We start from the raw sequence: 18,634 nt of genomic DNA, 5'->3' as shown, positions 1-18,634 counted from the left end.
TCTTGGGGGTGGTAAAGTTTGGCTTTGGGGCCCCACCTACCTCCCAGTGTGGGGAAGGTGGTTGAGGTAGGTTTTGGAGTCTGGGCCTTGGGCAGCATATGGGGGTGCTGAGCGCTCCGTCAGGCAGTGCGGGTGGGGGGCAGCGGGAGTGAAGGCTTGGGGGGTGGGCTGCAGCGGCCATAGAGGTCCCATCTCCTGGGGTACAAGGCCTTCTCTTGGCACCTGCTCAGCCAAGGTATACTGAGGCAGAAGGAGAACATGGGCTTCTTCCCGCTGACAAGAAGGAGTCCTACCACAGTGTAGGATTTTCTTGTTTTTATGTTTTTCTCCCTTTTGCTCAGGCAGGGTCAGTGTCAGTGGGTCAGAGGGCGAGGGGGAAGGTAGGAAGCCACTTGTCACATGCCACCTAAGCAGAGGTATGGCTCCTCCGTGGGCGTCACGTGGACTCGGTGGAGCAAACCTCCCCCACGGGTTCGCTGTCATGGGTGCTCTTCTGTTCCACGTATCAAACGGTGTCCTTTGGGGGCGGCTTGGACGTCAGCATCTAGAATTTCTCTGTCATGTCTGGTGCCTTGGGATGGCCGGGCAGCAGGACCACTCCCTCTCTCTGTGGCCCCCTGAGCAGGACGGCCTTCTCTCCTTCGTGGCAACTCAGGGCTCCTCAGAGTGCAGAGAGGAGACCACCAGATCTCCTCCAGCTGGGTCCTGGAACTGGGCCAGCATCACTTCTGATGCATTCTGTTGCTTCCATGGAGTCCCAGGTCAGCCCAGATGGCGTGGGGACCACACAAGGGCGTGAACCCCGGGAGGACCCAGATTGCGGTGCCATCCTTGCAGACCAGCTTCCGTGAAGGGGGCAGAGGGCATGAGCTGGGGACGGGGCAGGCAGGGGTGGGGGGCTCCCTGTCCCCTTGAGCCAGCTGACTATTGTGGGCCCATGGCTTTGCTCTCGGGGACAGCTCTGTCATCTGCACGCTGGGACAAGCACAGGGACAAATGTCTGTTGCTCTGAGCATGCTGGGGTTTCAGCTACCTTTGTTCCTCGGAGCGGGGCTTGCTCTGCTGTCCCTTGCAGTGAGTCACTTCCAGGAAACTGCAGGGACGGTCCAAGGTTTAAAGTGGGGAGGGTGTTTGGGGAGCCTAGGAGGAGGGGGCAATGGGCCAGGGCAGGTGGCTGGGAGGGGGTGGAGCAGGGCGGGGTGGGGCTGCAGGTGAGGATGGGGAGCAGGATGGAGGGGTGTGTGTGTGTATCTGTAACTCTTGTCATTCCTTTTTTTTTTATTGAGGAAAAATTCACATTAATCAGTTTAAAGTAGACAACTCCTTGGCATTTAGTACACTCACAGTGTTGTGCACCTAGTTCCAAGACCTTGCCATGCTCCCAAAGGAAGCTTCCCCCATTAGCACTCACTCCCCATCTCCCTCCCCCTATCCCCTGGCTCCTAATAACCCACTTTCTGTTTCTGTGGATTTGCTTGTTCGGGATATTTCATATGGATGGAATCCTACCACAGGTGGCCTTTGATGCCTGGCTTCTTTCACTGAGCATCAAGTTTTCAAGGGTCTTCCCCCAATGTTTCCTTGTGCCCCTTTTTATTACTACCCCCCCATGACCCAGGCAACGATTGATTGGCTTCTGACACTATAGATTCGTTGTATTTCTATTTTTTATTTTATTTATTTATTTTTAAAGATTTTATTTGTTTATTTGACAGACAGCGAGAGAGGGAACACAAGCAGGGGGAGTGGGAGAGGGAGAGGCAGGCTTCCCGCGGAGCGGGGAGCCCGATGTGGGGCTCGATCCTAGGACCCTGGGATCATGACCTGAGCCGAAGGCAGATGCTTAACGACTGAGCCACCCAGGTGCCCCTACATTTCTATTTTTTTTTTAATATTTATTTAAATAATCTCTACACCCAATGTGGGGCTCGAACTCTTGACCCCGAGATCAAGAGTTGCATGCTCTTCCAACTGAGCCAGCCAGGTGCCCCTTAATTGCATTTCTAGACTCATATAGTAGGTAGCCTGTTTTATCTGGCATTTTTTACCTGACATGCTTATTTTAAGATCTGTACATATTGTTGCATGTACTAAAAGTTAACTCATTTTTATTGCTAAGCCGTATTCCGTTGCATGGCTGTCCCACACTTATGTACCCAGTTCCCCTGTTGATGGATATTTGTGTCCTTTCCAATTTTTTTTTAAAGAAGAACCTGCTGGAAGAATTTTTTTTTTTTTAAGATTTTATTTATCTATTTGACAGAGAGATTGAGCACGAGCAGGGTGAGTAGCAGGCAGAGGGAGAGGGAGAAGCGGGGAGCCTGATGTGGGGCTCAATCCGAGGACCCTAAGATCATGACCCGGGCCAAAGGCAGCTGCTTAACTGACTAAGCCACCCGGGCACCCCTCCTTTCCAATTTTTTATTATTACAAATAAACCTGCTATGAACATTTAGGTCTAGGTTTGTTCATCTGCTCTTATTTCTTTTGGTTAAGTACCCCAGGAATGGGGTGGTTGCATCACATGGTAGGTATATATTTAATTTAATTTAATTTGATTTAATTTAATTTAATTTTTAAAATAGGCTCCATGCCCAACATGGGGCTTGAACTCACAGCCCTGAGATCAAGAGTTGCATGCTCTACCCACTGAACCAACCAGGCACCCCTGTATATTTAATTTTGAAGAAACACCAAAATGCCTTACAATATGGGTGGACTCTCACTTTCCCTCCCCCAGCAATGTATTTATTCTTGTCCCTTCACTTGCTATGGGCAAGCTTTTAAATTTTAGCCATTCTAATAGGTGTGCAATGATGTTACACGGAGCCTTTTTTTTTTTTTTAAGATTTTATTTGTTTATTCATAAGAGACAGAGAGAGAGAGAGGCAGAGGGAGAAGCAGGCTCCCTGCCGAGCAGGGAGCCCGATGCGGGACTCGATCCCAGGACCCTGGGATCATGACCTGAGCCGAAGGCAGACGCTTAACCATCTGAGCCACCCAGGCACCCTGAGCCATTTTTTTATTGACGTGAAATTCATGTAACAGAAAATCATTTTTAAAGCGAACAGTTCCATGGCATTTAGCACACTCATAATGTTATGCAACCAGCACCTCTAACAGGTAGTATTTGAATCTTTTCATGGGCTTGTAGCATCTCAGAAAATATCTACTTGGGACTTTGACTGGGATTGCATTGCATTTCTAGGTTAATTTGTGGAGGAGAACAAATGTTCATTGAGCACCGACTGGGTGGCAGGCATTGTAGGTGCTGGAGACTGGCCTTGAACCAAACAAGGCCCCCTCCCCCATGGAGGGGAGTGAGTGGAGGTAGGGTGAGGGGGTAGATGGTCAGCTACTAAACCCTACTAAACCAGTGCGTCGGTGTCAGATGGTGCTAAGTTCTGGGGACTAAGAACCAAAGGAGGAGGGATGGGCATGCTGGGTTAGGGGAAAGAAGGGTCACTGTCTTTATATATGATAATCTAAAGAGGCTTCCAGAACAGAGAGACATTCAAGTAGAGACCCAAAGGAAGTAGATGAACTGTGCAAGTATGTAAGTGGAGAGCATTCTGAGAAGAGCAGACAGCAAGTGCAAAGGCCCTGAGGCAGAAGTGTGTTCCAGAAACAGGAAGTCTGGAGGGAGTGTGGAGGGGGTGGTGCAGTGGTAAGAGATGATGTCAGGGGGTGGGGGTGGGGAAGCACAGAGTGAGTGTAATGAGATGGGTCCTTTGGGAGATTTCAGCAGAGAGGTGCATGCTCTGACTTAGGCTTTTAAGGGTCTTCCTGCAATGAAAAAAAAAAAGCCCTCTTTAAGGAAGTGATTTATTTAACTGAAAGCTTCTGGCTCAGGACTATGTTTTCTCGTTTGTTTTGTTTTTGCCAAATTGGTTTAATAACAGCAGTGTCTAGGTACACTTTGTTCTGAAGCAACAATTATGTTAATTTGTAATGCAGAATGAAAAACCATGCTGGGGAAGAAAGGGATCTTTCTGATACTTTCTTCTATTCTCATTACAGTGTGAAATTTCCACTTGGATGGAGTACTTTGGGTTACATGATTAAGTTTCTTCATTTATTCAAAACGTATTTGCTATAGATGAATGTTCCCAGCCAGACAATCGCCAAGAGCCCAACTGTAGAACCAGCCGAAAGGTCCATCATCGGATGAATGGATAAACCCGATGTGCCCCTTCCGTACAATGGGGTATTACTCAGCCATAAAAAGGAATGAAGTCCTGTTACGCCACGGCGTGGATGAGCCTTGAAAATATCATGCTAAGTGAAAGGAGCAGAAGGTCAGGTATCATATGATTCCATTCATATGCCATGCCCAGAATAGGTAAAGCTGTAGGGGCAGAAAGAGAGTGGTTGCGGGGGGCTGGGGGAAAGAGGGATATGGGTGGGTAGCTAGAGGCTATGGGGTTTCTCCTTGAGGACTGAAATGCCCTACATTTCCTTGCAGTGCTCACTGCACAAAATCTGCAAATATACTAAAACCAACCAAATTATACATTTAAGTGGGTGAATTCTAGGGTATGTGGCTTGTCGTGGGCTAAGTCGTGTCCCCTCCAAACTTCTGTGCGGAAGCCCCAGTCCTCTGTACCTCAAAACATGACTGTATTTAGGGATGGGACCTTTATTATTTATTTTTAATTTTAAAAATTCTGACAGGGCCTTTAAGGAGGTGATTCAGGAAGCCATTTGGGTGGGCCCTGATCCAATATGTCTGGTGTCCTTCCAGGCAAAGGAAATTTGGATACACAGAGTGGCCTCATGGATGTGAATGTGGAGGGTCGACCACGTGAGGACACAGGGAGAAGGTGGCCACCTGCCAGCAGAGGAGGGAGGCCTCAGAGGGAACCAGTGGACTTGACCTTGGACTTCCAGTCTCCAGGACTGTGAGAAAAACATGTGTTTAAGCTCCGGAGTGTGGGGTATTTTGTTATGGTTGTCCTAGCAGGCTAAAATGTGTGTCATATCTCAAAAGCTGTTTTATTTATTTATTTATTTTTAAATTTTATTTATTTGACAGAGAGCATAAGCAGGGAGGAGGATCAGAGGGAGAGGGAGAAGCAGGCTCTCTGCTGAGCAGGAAGCCCGACGCAGGGCTTGATCCCAACACCCTGGGATCATGACCTGAGTCGAAGGCAGATGCTCAACTGACTGAGCCTCCCAGGCTCCCTGCTCAGTGGGGAGTCTGCTCCTCCCTCTGCCCCACCCCCCAACTCATGCGCTCACTTGCTCTCTCTCTCAAAAATAAATAAAATCTAAAAATAATAAAAACTATTTGTTAGATTAGTTGCAGGTTCACAGCAAAATTAAGAGGAAAATACAGAGATTTTCCATATACCTCTTACCCCTCCCCGATATGCATAGCCCGCATTATGGATATCCCGGTCAAAGTGGTACGTTTGTTACAGCTGATGAACCTGCCCTGACCCATCATTATCACCTAAAGTCAAGGTGCACTCTTGGTGATGTACATTCTGTGGGTTTGGACAAGTCTGTAATGACGTGCGTCTATCATCATAGGATCAATTACAGTGTTCTCACTGCCCTAAAAATCCTCTGTGCGCTGCCTCTTCATCCCTCCCTCCAACTCTGGCAAGATTTTTTTACTGTCTTCACAGTTTTGCTTTACCAGAATGTCATAGAGTTAGGATCATACAATCTGTAGACTCTTCAGATCAGCTTCTTTCACTTGGTCAGATGCATTTCAGTTTCCTCCATACAGTTTTGTGGCTTGATAGCTCATTTCTTATTAGCAGTGAATAATATCCCATTGTCTGGATGTCCCGCAGTTATCTGTTTACTTACTGAAGGACATTTTGCTTGCTTCCAGGTCTTTGCAAATATTGATAAGACTGCTACAGACATCTGAGTGCAGGCTTTTGTGTGAACATAAGTTTTCAATACCTCTGGGTAAATACCAAGAAGCATGATTGCTGGATCGTATGGTAAGATAGTTTTTGTAAGATAGTTTTGTATGATATGTTTAGTTTTGTCAGAAATCGCTAAACTGTCTTCCAGAGTGGCTGGACCATTTTGCATTCCCACCAGCAGTGAGTGAGAGCCCTGTTTGCTCCACAGCCTCGCCAGCATTCGGTGTTGTAAGTGTTTGGGTTTTTGTTTTTGTTTTTGTTTTTGTTTTTTTTTAAGATGTTATTTATTTATCTGACAGAGAGACAGCGAGAGAGGGAACACAAGCAGGGGGAGTGGGAGAGGGAGAAGCAGGCTTCCCGCCCAGCAGGAAGCCCGATGTGGGGCTCGATCCCAGGACCCTGGGATCATGACCTGAGCTGAAGGCAGATGTTTAATGACTGAGCCATTCAGGTGCCCCTGGGGTTTTTTTGTTGTTTTTTTTTTGTTTTTTTTAAGATTTTATTTATTTATTTGAGAGAGAGAGAGCAAATGAGCGGGGAGAGAGGCAGAGGGATAGGGAGAAGCTGAATCCCCACTGAGCAGGGAGCCCAACGTGGGGCTGAGCTGAAGGCAGACGCTTAACCCAATGAGCCACCCAGGCGTCCCCAGTGTTTGGGTTTTTAATAGGTGTGTGGTCATATCTTGTTTTAATTTGCAATTCCCTGATGACAGATGATGTGGTGCATCTTTTCGTATGCTTATTTGCCATGTGAATATGTTTTGGAATTAGACAGTGGTTGCACAGCCTTGTGAATATGCTAAATGCCACCAAAGTTTACCTTTAAATGTACTATACGCCACTGAAGTGTAATTTTATGTTATGTGGATTTCATCTCAATAATAAAACCAAACCAAAAAAAAAAAAAAAAGAAAAGGTGAAAGATGAATCAGCATATCTGTGTGCTGATGGGAATTATCTGGTTCAGAGGGAGCACTGTGGGGGTGGCTCCTCGCATAGGCAAGTGGGTTTGGGAGCGGGTGGCCGCCTGGCTTTGCTTGGGCTCGGGGCGTGTTGCTTACTCACAGCAGTGGAGGGAAGGCTCGGCTGGCATGTGGGTCTAGATGCAGGCTGGCAGACTGGTGGGGGTGATGACTATGGATGTGTCTTATTTTTTATTTTTTAAGATTTTTTTTATTTATTCATTTGAGACACAGAGATACAGAGAGAGAGAGAGAGCATGAGCAGGGGGAGAGGCAGAGGGAGAGGGAGAAGCAGGCTCCCCGCTGAGCCAGGAGCCCCATGCGGGGCTGGATTCCAGAACCCTGGGATCAGGGCCCGAGCCGAAGGCAGACGTTCAACCATCGGAGCCACCCAGGCGCCCCTCGGATGTGTCTTTCTGCTGGTTTCTATTTTCTCGGTGATGCCTCTGTTCTGCTGCAAGGGTGGGGGAATGATGTCCCCATAAGGATGGGATGTCTGTGGCTTCTGTGCATTTTGCCGGCGCCACCAAGATCGCAGCGAACTACCTGTAGGTGGTGCTCTCTCCCTTTACCATCCAGCCATGAGGCTCCTTTTCACCATGTGCTTACCTTGGTTCATTTCCCGGTTCTTCCCGGGCGTGGGGGGGTGGGGGTGGGGGCGGTGTCCAGTGTTTTCTTTTGTCTCTAACCTTCCTCGCTTGCTGTTCCATCAAGTGACCTTCAGCTTTGTGTTTTTCTTGTTGCAAAATATACACAGCATGGGGGCGCCTGGGTCGCGCTGTCAGTTAAGCATCTGCCTTGGGTTGAGGTCATGATCTAAGGGTCCTGGGATTGAGCCCCACGTGGGGCTCCCTGCTCAGCGGGGAGTCTGCGTCTTCCTCTCCCTCTGCCCGTCCCCTCCTCGTGCATGCGCTCTCTAATAAATCTTTTTAAAAATATATACATAACATGAAGTTTACCGTTTTAACCATTTTTAGGTGCACATTTCAGTGGCATGGTGTGCAACCATCACTACCGTCTACTTCCAGAACTCTTCCTCTTGCAAAACCGAGACTCTGTCCCGGTTAAACACTGACTTCCCACCCCCTGCCCCACCCCTGGCTCCCACCATCTACTCTCTGTCTCTATGAATTTGACTCCTCTAGGAACCTCATAGAAATGGAATCATGCAGCATTTGGCTTTTTGTGCCCGGCTCATTTTACTTACATAGGGTCTTCAAGGTGTGTCCATGTTGTAGCAGGTGTCAGAATTTCTGTATGTTTTTTAATTTTTGAAAGGCTACCTTATTTCCTTCCACGTATTAGAAATGTAACAAGTCTTTTAAACTGTGCTAGTGTTTATCTTAAGCTGGTTTCTGCTTTCCTCAATGCTTTGCTAACAGACTTGCAAGAACGTTGTGTGGGCTGCCCCAGCCCTGGGTCTGCACCAGCCCTATCATGCACAGGTCTGAAGGTGTCGTGGCAAAAACAAGGGTCTTGTCAGAAACAAGCCTGTCAGCTGCCAGAGATAAATTACCCTGATTTTCTGAGGTTAACTCATCTGTGCTTTTCTGGCCAAATTGTCCTCTGGTCACGATGTCACCCTACCCCCCCCCAATCCCGCCCCATGGTGAGATTTGGATGGCAGTATTTTATTTAGGATTTCTGCTTCTAGGTGACAGTATTGAAGATTGGTGTCAATTTTCCTATCTTGGTCCATAGTCTTTCTTACCTGTTTTTATTTTTATCAAGGTGAAATATACATAAGAAAATTAACCCTTTGGGTGGCACCCTGGTGGCTCAGTCGGTTAAGCGCCCGACTCTTGATTTTGGCTCAGGTCATGACCTCAGGCTTGTGAGATGGAGCCCTGCTTTGGGCTCTGAGCTCAGTATGGAGTCTGCTTGAGATTCTCTCTTGCCCTCTGCCACTCCCTCTGCTTGTGCATGTGCACTCTTTCTCTCCCCCCACCCTCAAATAAATAAATAAATAAATAAATAAATAGAATCTGGAAAAAAAGAAAATTAACCCTTTGAAAGCAAACAGTTCAATGACACGTACGTAGTACATTCACAATGTCGTACAGCCACCACCTTTGTCTGGTTCCAGAACGTTCCCATCACCGCAAAAGGAAACCCCATACTCCTTAAGCAGTTGCTCCCCGCCCCGCTTCCTTTTTCCCTTGGTAACCACCAATCGGCCTGTGTCTCCATGGATTTGCCTATTGTGGAGATTTCATATGAACAGAATCATGTGATACGTCGCCGTGTGTGTCTGGCTTCTTTCCCTTAGCATCGTGTTTTTGAGGTGCGTCTGCGCTGTACCCTCTCTGGTTTGGTTTGTGGGTTACACTATCCTCCGAAAGGAAAGCAGCTGTTCCCCTCCTCTTACTCTTTTTTCCTGTTCCTGGTTTCAACCTGCATCAGATGGGAATTATCTGCTACCTGAAGTGCCAATAAAATTTGATTGTAAAACCCTCTGGGTTCTGTCCTTTAGGGAGAGGTCCTTGTCCCCCCTTTATTTCCATGTCAGTCACATTTACGGATCTACTCAAGTTTTCTGATTCTTCTTGGTATGATTTTTTGCATTCTGTTTTTTTTTTTTAATTTAAAACATATATTTTGCATTATGTTTCCCCATAAATGTATTCATTTCATCTAGATCTTCAGATCTATTGGCTTATAGTTCTTTAGTTTTTTGTTTTTAAATATTTTATTTATTCATTTGAGAGAGAGAGAGAGACAGGGAACACAAGCAGGGGGAGAGGCAGAGGCAGACTCCCCGCTGAGCAAGGAGCCCAACGCAGGGGCTTGATCCCAGGACCCCAGGATCATGACCTGAGCCGAAGACAGATGCTTAACCGACTGAGCCACCCAGGTGCCCCTATAGTTCTTTAGTTTTGTTTCAGTTTTCTGTTTTGTTTTGTGTTTACCACCCCTCACCCACCACCCTTGCAGCCAGCAATCGGTTCTTTGTATCTGAATTTGGATTTTTTTTTTTTTTTTTTATTCCACAAGTGAGGTCATGTGGTGTTTGTCTTTCTCTGTCTGACTTATCTCACTGAGCAGAATGCCCTCAAGGTCCATCCATGTTGTTGGAAATGACAGGATTTCCTTCTTTTTTGAGGTGAATCCTATTAGCTTGTATATATTCATTTTCTTTTTTCTTTTCTTTTTTTTTTCTTTTTTTTTTTAAAGATTTTATTTATTTATTTGAGACAGAGAGAATGAGAGACAGAGAGCATGAGAGGGAGGAGGGTCAGAGGGAGAAGCAGACCCCCTGCCGAGCAGGGAGCCCGATGCGGAACTCGATCCCGGGACTCCAGGATCATGACCTGAGCCGAAGGCAGTTGCTTAACCAACTGAGCCACCCAGGCGCCCTATATTCATTTTCTTTATGCATTTCCTCAGATGCATAAATACACTTAGATCCTTTCCCTGTCTTGGCTCTTGTGAATCATGCGGCAGTGAACCTGGGGGTGCAGACATCTTTTCATGACAGATTTTATTTCCTTTGGGTAAAATACCCAGAAATGGTAGTTCTAGTTTTCATTTTTTGAGGACCCTCAGATACTCTTATCCTCTATACTGTTAGTTGCACCCATTTGCTTTCCCACCGGAAGATGCACAGGGATCTCCTTTCTCCCCGGCCGATGCGATTGTTAACTTCTCATTGTTTTGATCTATAGTTGCTCTTAACTTCATGTATATTTTTAAAACTCTTCTCACTTGCCCCTGCTCGTTCTCTCCAAGTGTTTATCTCCTTAGTCTTCCCAAAGAGCCAGGGTTTGGTTTTTATTCTCGGCATTTTTGTTCCTTTGCCCTCTGTTTTGTTGATTCGTGCTTTAATCTGTGTTACTTCCTTGTTTTCTTGTGTCGGGTTTTCTCTATTGTGCACTTGCTGGCCTGCCGCCAGGTCCCCTCTCTGGCTGAGCTCAGCCTCCTGCCGTGGACGTGCCTGGCTGGGTGCCTGTGGTCAGGTTCAGAGGTCCTGGCCAGGCTGATCGACTCTCAGTCCTGGATTGTGAATCTAGGGGCTGCATGGGTGAGGCCAGGCTTCTTAGGGCTGAGTGGTGGGGCAGGGCTAGGGACTTAGGTACAGGCAAAGGGGTGTTGCATCCATCAGGGGGGTGAAGCCAGTGGAAGAAGAGATGAGGGCAATCCCAGAAGGCTTCCTGGAAGAGTAGCCTTATCTGGGCTGAGAGGTGGGTGGAAGTGGGCCTTGAATGGTGAACCTTTAGCATTTTGGAAAGGGCTTGTGGGGCCCTCTAAAGAATGGATAAAAACCTTGTACCTAGAATCAAACAGGACAACTGTAGAGAAAGCCCACAGACACACAGGACAGCATGCCTAGGTCACTAGTGTGCAAAGAGAAACACTTGACACACTGGGGAACACGCTTGAGCATGTATGGGCTGTAAGCAGTGTGGCCTCAGTGAGCACCCAGAACACACCTGACCTGAAAACAGCTCTTCAAATATTTGCACACGAATGATCACAGCAGCACATTTCACAATGGCCAAAAGGCAGAAACAAGCGGAATGGCCGTCAGCACATGAATGCATAAACCAAATGTGACCTAGCCATACAATGGAATATTATTCATCCATAAAGAGGGACAACATAATGAACCTGCAAAACATGAGGCTGAGTGAAAGGAGCCAGACACAATAGGTCACGTAAGGTGTGATTTCTTTGCTATGATTCCATTGCTTGGAAAAAGCAAACCCACAGAGACAGAAGGCTGGTGGGTGGTTGCCAAGGACTCGAGGAAGGAGGAGGGGGGTGTGAGTGCTAATGGGGCGGGGTTTCCTTTTGAGGGGGTTGGAAATGTCTTGGAACTGGATAGAGGTGGTGGTGGTGTGCCACTGAATTGTTCACTTTATTTTATATTTTTTAAAGATTTATTTATTTGACATGGAGTGGGAGTTGGAGAGCAAGCACAAGCAGGGGGAGCGGCAGGCAAAGGGAGAGGCAGGCTCCCTGCTGAGCAGGGCCTGGGATCACAACCGCTTAACAGACTGAGCCACCCAGGTGCCCCCGAATCATTCACTTTAAGGTGATTAATTTTATGTGAATTTGACCTCGATAAAAAAACATACACCAAGAAAAACTTTTCCATCTTTTCGATAGATTTGGAGTATGAAAAGAAAATCTAGCATGTTCTAGCTGGCAATATGCCTGCTTCCTCTGTGCAGTTTTTTTTTTTAATTTTTTTAAAGTAATCTCTATGCCCATTGTGGGGGCTCAAACTCACAACCCGGAGCTCAGGCTCACAACCTGGAGATCAAGAGTCCCATGCTCGGCCGACTGAGCCAGCTGGGTGCCCTGCCCCACCCCCATGCAGTTTTTGAAATCTTTTTATTGTTTTATTGTGAAACGGCATCTATAAAAAGGTACATAAAACAAACTATGGGTACTTATAAAGTGAACATCTGCTTACACCCACTTTTCAGTTAAAAAGCTCGTTCTCCCATTCTTTCCCCTCCCATTTTGTTTTATTGGAATTTTGGCAAACATGAAAAACAGAAACATATTAATAGAAAAAAGAAAGTACCAATCATCGATATCTCTACCACTCCAAATTCATTACTGTTGATATTTTGACATATTTGCTTCTACTATTTTCTGTGTATATTTCCTAAAAATATGCAAATGATTTGGGCGCCTGGCTGGCTCAGTTGGTAGAGCGTGCGATTCTTGACCTCTGGGTTGTAAGTTTGAGCCCCACATTGGGTGTAGAGATGACTTAAAGTCTTAAAAAATTATACAAGTAATTTATAAATAAATGCATCCTTAAAAAGTAGGAAGTTATAATGAAACTGCCTTCTGGTCTGCAAACTTCGTTACTGCCAACTACATAGTCTTTATTTTTTTTTTATTTTTTTAAAAGATTTATTTATTTATTTGACACAGAGAGAGAGTGAGAGCGAGAGCACAAGCATGGGGAGCGGCGGGCAGGCAGAGGGAGAGGGAGAGGGAGAAGTAGGCGATGTGGGGCTTGATCCCAGGACCCTGGGATCATGACCCGAGCCAAAGGCGGATGCTTAACGACTGAGCCACCCAGGCGCCCCCCCCCTTTTTTTTTTTAAGATTTTATTTATTTATTTATTTGACAGAGACAGAGAGGGAACAAAAACCGGGGGAGCGGGAGAGAGAAGCAGGCTCCCTGCGGAACAGGGAGCTCAATGTGGGACTTGATCCCAGGACGCTGAGATCATGACCTGAGCTGAAGGCAGATGCTTAACGACTGAGCCACCCAGGCGCCCCCTTTTTTTTTTTAATTTTTAAAAAAGATTTTATTTATTAGAGAGGGCATGAGTGGGGAGGGGGAAAGGCAGAGGGAGGGAGAAGCCGACTCCCTAATGAGCAGGGAGCCCAACTCGGGGCTTGATTTCGGGACTCTGGGATCATGACCTGAGCTGAAGGCAGATGCTTAACTGACTGAGCCACCCAGGCGCCCCCTACTATGTAGTCTTTAGTCCAAATTAGAATATTATATATATATTCCATAATTTGTTTTGTATTTTTATGTAGATGTTGTGATTCTATACATATTTTTGCAACTTGTTTTCCTTTACTCAACAGCATGTTTTTGGTGCCTTTTCAGGTTGATAACATGACTATAATTTGCAGTGATAGAGAGCACTGAATCACATGCATTTTGCTAGTACATTTCCCTGTTACTGGCCTGTTGGATAGCTTTCCTTTCTCCTACTAACCACAAAGCCCCTGCAGCCTCAGGCATTGCCCATGTGTCTGAGATGCTAAGAAGCGAGGTCTGGGCTCTTGGGGTCAGCATGTTTTCAACTATTTTAGTTAGTGCCTACTTGTCTTAAAAAATGACCTATGTCCGGGGGGCGCCTGGGTAGCTCAGTCGTTAAGCGTCTGCCTTCGGCTCAGGTCATGATCCCAGGGTCCTGGGATCAAGCTCCGCATCGGGCTCCCCGCTTTGCAGGAAGCCTGCTTCTCCCTCTCCCACTCCCCCTGCTTGTGTTCCCTCTTTCGCTGTGTCTCTCTCTGTCAAATAAATAAATAAAATCATTAAAAAAAAATGACCTATGTTCATTTCCACTCCATACCCTGCCCCCCCAGGAAAATATTCCCCTCCTCACCGCCCCCTCCACCCCGCCCGCCATCTCATTAACATTTGATAGTAATGAACTCACATTTTTGTCCTCCCTCATGGTTGGAAAATAAGTCTCATGGCGATTTCAATAAGCATTTTCCTGACTATTAGGGAGGCTGATTGACTTTTTATATTTTATTAGTAGACTTTCTTTTCCAGCGCAGTGTTAGGTTCCCAGCAACACTGAGCAGAAAATTGAGTTCCCATATACTGATGGCCAGCACACAGGCACAGCCCGCCCCACAACTGACGTCCCCACCAGACTGGTACGTTCGTTACAGTCAAACGTATGCTGCCATCATTCTCCCCCTGTGGTCTGGACAGTTGTATAATGGATGTGTCCATCATGACGGTAACACACACAGGACCTTCACTGCCCTAAAAAATCCTCGGTGCTCTGCCTGTATTCATCTCTCCCCACTCCCCACCCCTGGAAACCACTGATCTTCTTACGGTCTCTAGTTTTGCCTTTTCCAGAATGTCCTGGAGTTGGAATCATCCATGACATCGCCTTTTTAGACTGGTTTCTTTCACTTGGTGATAGGCTTTTAAGGTTCCTCCGTGTCTTGTCGTGACTTGATAGCTCATTTCCTTTTAGTGCCGAAGGGTATCCCATTGTCTGGATGCCCGGCAGTATACTTCCCTGTTCACCAACTGAAGGACATCTTAGCTGTTTCCAGGTTTGGAAAATTGTGAATAAAGCTGCTGTACACATCTTTGTGCACGTTTTTGTGTGGACCTAAGTTTCCAACTCCTTTGGGTGGATATGAAGAAGTGCATTTGACGGATTGCTTTGTTAGAGATTCGACTAACTCCCTCCCAGAGTGGCTGGACCACTCTGTACCAGCGGGGACTGGGAGTCCTGTTGCCCTGCATGCTCACCAGCATCCGTGTTGTCAGCGCTCCGGAGTTTGGGCATTCTTATTTTTTGTTGTTTTTAAAGATTTTATTTTATTTTATTTTAAAGATTTTATTTATTTATTTGACAGAAAGAGAGCACAAGCAGGTGGAGTAGCAGGGAGAGGGAGAAGCAGACTCCCTGCTGAGCAGGGAGCCCGATGTGGAACTCAATCCCAAGACCCTGGGATCATGACCTGAGCTGAAGGCAGAAGCTTAACCAACTGAGCTACCCAGGCGCCCAGGAATTTTTCATTTTAATGGAGTCTATCTTATCAATTCTTTTTCTCAAGGACCACGTCATTGGTGGCATGTCTAAGAAGTTCCCGCAAAACCCAAGGTCACGTAGGTTTTCTCCTCTGTTATGTTCTAGGAGTTTTATAGTTTGGTGTCTTTACATTTAGGCCTGTGATTCATTTTTAATTTATTTGTGAATGGTGTAAGGTCTGTGTCTAGATTCATTTTTCCCCTGCAGGTGTCCGTTTGTTCCAGCACCATCATTGCAGGAAAGACTGTCTTTTCTCCGCCAAAGATGAGTTGACTCTATTTATGTGGGTGTATTTCTGGGCTCTGTTCTGTTCCATTGATCTGTTTTTCTGTTCTTTCACCAATACCTCACTGTCTCGGTTATCATAGCTCTGTAGTAAGTCCTGACATCGTGTAGTGTCAATCTTCCAGCTTTGTTCTTCTTCAATATTGGGCTGCCTCTTCTGGGGTTTTGCCTCTCCATATAAACCTTAGCATCAGTTTGTCAATACTGAGAAAACGCACTGGTATTTTGACCAAAAGTGCATTTTATCTGTAGATCAAGTTGGCAAAAACGAATGGGTTGACAATATGAGTCTTCCTGTCCATGAACATGGATATCTCTCCATTTATTTAGTTCTTCTTGTATTCCTTTCATCAGAGTTTTGCAGTTTTCCTCATATAGGACTTGTATGTATTTTGTTAGATTTATACCAGCGTATTTAATTTTGGGGGTGATAACGTAAATGGTATTCTGCTTTTAATTTCATTTTTTTTTAAAGATTTTATTTATTTATTTGACAGAGAGACAGCGAGAGAGGGAACACAAGCAGGGGGAGTGGGAGAGGGAGAAGCAGGCCTCCCGCTGAGCAGGGAGCCAGATGCGGGGCTCGATCCCAGGACCCTGGGATCATGACCTGAGCCAAGGGCAGACGCTTAACAACTGAGCCACCCAGGCGCCCCTGCTTTTAATTTCAAATTCCACTTTTGGATGGCTGGTACATAGGAAAGTGATTGACTTTTGTACATTAACCATGTATCTTCCTATATTACTATACTGGCTTATTAGTTCCAGGAGGATTTTTTTGTTGATTATTTTGGATTTTCTGTGTAGATGGTCATCTCTGTGAACAAAGACAGTTTTATTCCTTCCTTCCCAACTTGTATCCCTTTTATTTCCTTCTCTTGTCTTATTGCATTAGCTAATACTTCCAGTTTGATGCTGAAAGGCAGTGATACATCCTTGCCGTGGTCCTGTTCTTAGTCAGAAAGCTTCAAGCTTCTCCCCATTAAGTATGATGCTAGCTGTGGGGTTTTCGTAGATATTCTTTATCAAATTGAGGAAGTTCCCCTCTATTCCTAGTTTACTGACTTTCCCATGTGTGCTTTTTTTTTTTCTCTTTTAAATTGTGGTAAGATACACATAACATAAAAATTACTATTGTAACTATTTTAAGTGTATAGTTCAGTAGGTGTAAGTATAGTCACATTGTAACCAATCTCCAGAATTCTTTTCATCTTGCAAAACAGAAACTCTATACCTGTTAAATAATTCCTCATTTTCCCTCCTGCCCCTGGCAACCACCATTCTACTTTCTGTTTCTGTGAATTTGACGACTTTAGACACTTCATAAGTGGACTCATACAATATTTGTCTTTCTGTGTCTGGCTTATTTCAGTTAGCATACTGTCCTCAGAGTTGATCTACATCATTGCATGTATCAGAATTCCATTCCTTTTTAAGATTATATTCCATTGTATTTTCTCATGTTTAAAAAATTCCACTTCTGTGACATGCTTGTTCATATCCTATTGACCTCTTTTCTTTTGGGTGGCTCTTCTACTCACTGATATTTGGGAGTCCTTTCCCTTCCCTTCCCTTTCCCCTTCCCTGTAATCTCCATACCCATTATGGGGCTCGAACCCACAACCCCAAGATCAGGAGTCGCATGCTCCACCACAGAACCAGCCGTTGCGCCCCAGGCGTTCTTTAGTAAGTTTCACTCTGAAAAAAAAAATCTCTACTGACTAAACAGTTACTCCCTATTCCCCCCTTCCCTCCCAGCCCCTGGCAACCATAAATGCACATTCTATTTTTTATAGCTTTAGCTATTCTAGATATTTCATATAAAAGGAACCATAAAATGTGTGACCTTTTGTGTCTGGCTTCTCTTGTGTAGTTTAATGTTTTCGGGGTTCATCCATGTTGTAGCATGAATCAGTATTTCCTTTTTCTGGCTGAATAATATGTCTTGGTATGGATATACCACAGTCTGTTTACCCATCTGCCCACTGATGGACATTTAGGTTGTTTCCATCTTTTGGCTATTGTGAATGGTGCTGCTATGAACATTCATATACAAGTATCGTTTATCTGTTTTCAGTTCTCTGGGGGTATATGCCTAGAGTGGAACCGCTGGGTCATATGGCAGTTCTGTTTAACTTTTTGAGAAATTGCCAAACTATGTCCCACAGTGATTAACCATTTTACATTCCTACCAGCAAAGTATGTGGGTTGTTCCTTTTTTCCACATATTTACCCACATTGTTTTTTGTTTTGGGGTTTTTTTCTTTATCCATCCTATGGATGTGAAGTACTATCTTGTGGTTTTCATTTACATTTCCTAAGGACTTACCATGTCGAACCTCTTTCATGTGCTTGTTGGCTATTCGTGTATCTTCTTTGGAGAAATGTCAGTTCAGGGGCGCCTGGGTGGCTCAGTTGGTTAAGTGTCTGCCTTCGGCTCAGGTCATGATCCCAGGGTACTGGGATCGAGTCCTGCATTGGGCCCCCTGCTCAGTGGGGAGCCTGCTTCTCCCTCTGCCTGCCGCTCCCCCTGCTTGTGCTCTCCGTCAAATAAATAAAAAAAAAAAAAATCTTTTTTTTTTTTGAAGATTTTATTTATTTATTTACAACAGAGAGAGAGAGAGAGAGACAGCTAGAGAACGCAAGCAGGGGGAGCGGGAGAGGGAGAAGCAGGCTCCTGGCTGAGCAGGCACCCCGATGCGGGGCTTAATCCCAGGACCCTGGGATCATGACCTGAGCTGAAGGCAGACGCTTATGAGCCACCCAGGAGCCCCCAAAAATAAAATCTTAAAAAAAAAGTCAGTTCAAATCCTTTGCCCACCTTTTGTTTCTTGCTGATGCTGTAGGGTTCCCGTTCTTTATATATTCTGAGTGCTAGGCCCTTTTCAGATCTGTGGTCTGCAAATATTTCCTCCCACTCTGTAGGTTGTCTTTCTACATATCCCTTTTAGGTTACATTTATTAATGTGAGTATCTCTCAGCACATTTCGCAACTCTGAAGGCTAGAACAGAGGCTGTGTATCTGTCTACCTGAATCCCCTTCTCCTGCCCTGCAAGGTCAAAGGTAACATCACGGTTCTGACTTTGTTTCTGTGTCCTGCTTCCTAACGAAACAGCCCTACTGGACAGATGTTCTGGCCCAAACAGTACATCATTTTCTTTGTTGCTTTTGAAACTTGTAGAATGGTCAACAATTTTACATGATGCTGAATGGTTTTCCAAAAACAGTTTAC

At 45.5% G+C, this 18,634-nt stretch overlaps 1 long non-coding RNA gene across 2 annotated transcripts; it reads left to right on the top strand.

Moving 5' to 3' along the window:
* Positions 1–3,757: 3,757 nt before the first annotated feature.
* On the top strand, positions 3,758–7,086 carry LOC135362360 (uncharacterized). 2 transcript variants are annotated; one of them, XR_010406940.1, is made up of 3 exons: positions 3,758–4,298; positions 4,745–4,901; positions 5,846–7,086. It is a non-coding gene; the product is annotated as an uncharacterized LOC135362360 (long non-coding RNA). The 2 variants fall into 2 exon arrangements; XR_010406941.1 differs by having other exon boundaries at positions 4,745–4,937.
* Positions 7,087–18,634: the final 11,548 nt, after the last annotated feature.

Source organism: Mirounga angustirostris, unplaced genomic scaffold, assembly GCF_029215605.1.
Source record: "Mirounga angustirostris isolate CCGP_5_RB_7025 unplaced genomic scaffold, mMirAng1.0.hap1 SCAF_1, whole genome shotgun sequence".
NCBI classification, from domain to species: domain Eukaryota; kingdom Metazoa; phylum Chordata; class Mammalia; order Carnivora; family Phocidae; genus Mirounga; species Mirounga angustirostris.
The sequence above is the reverse complement of the archived record's forward strand: the minus strand, read 5'-3'. Positions and strand labels throughout refer to the sequence as shown.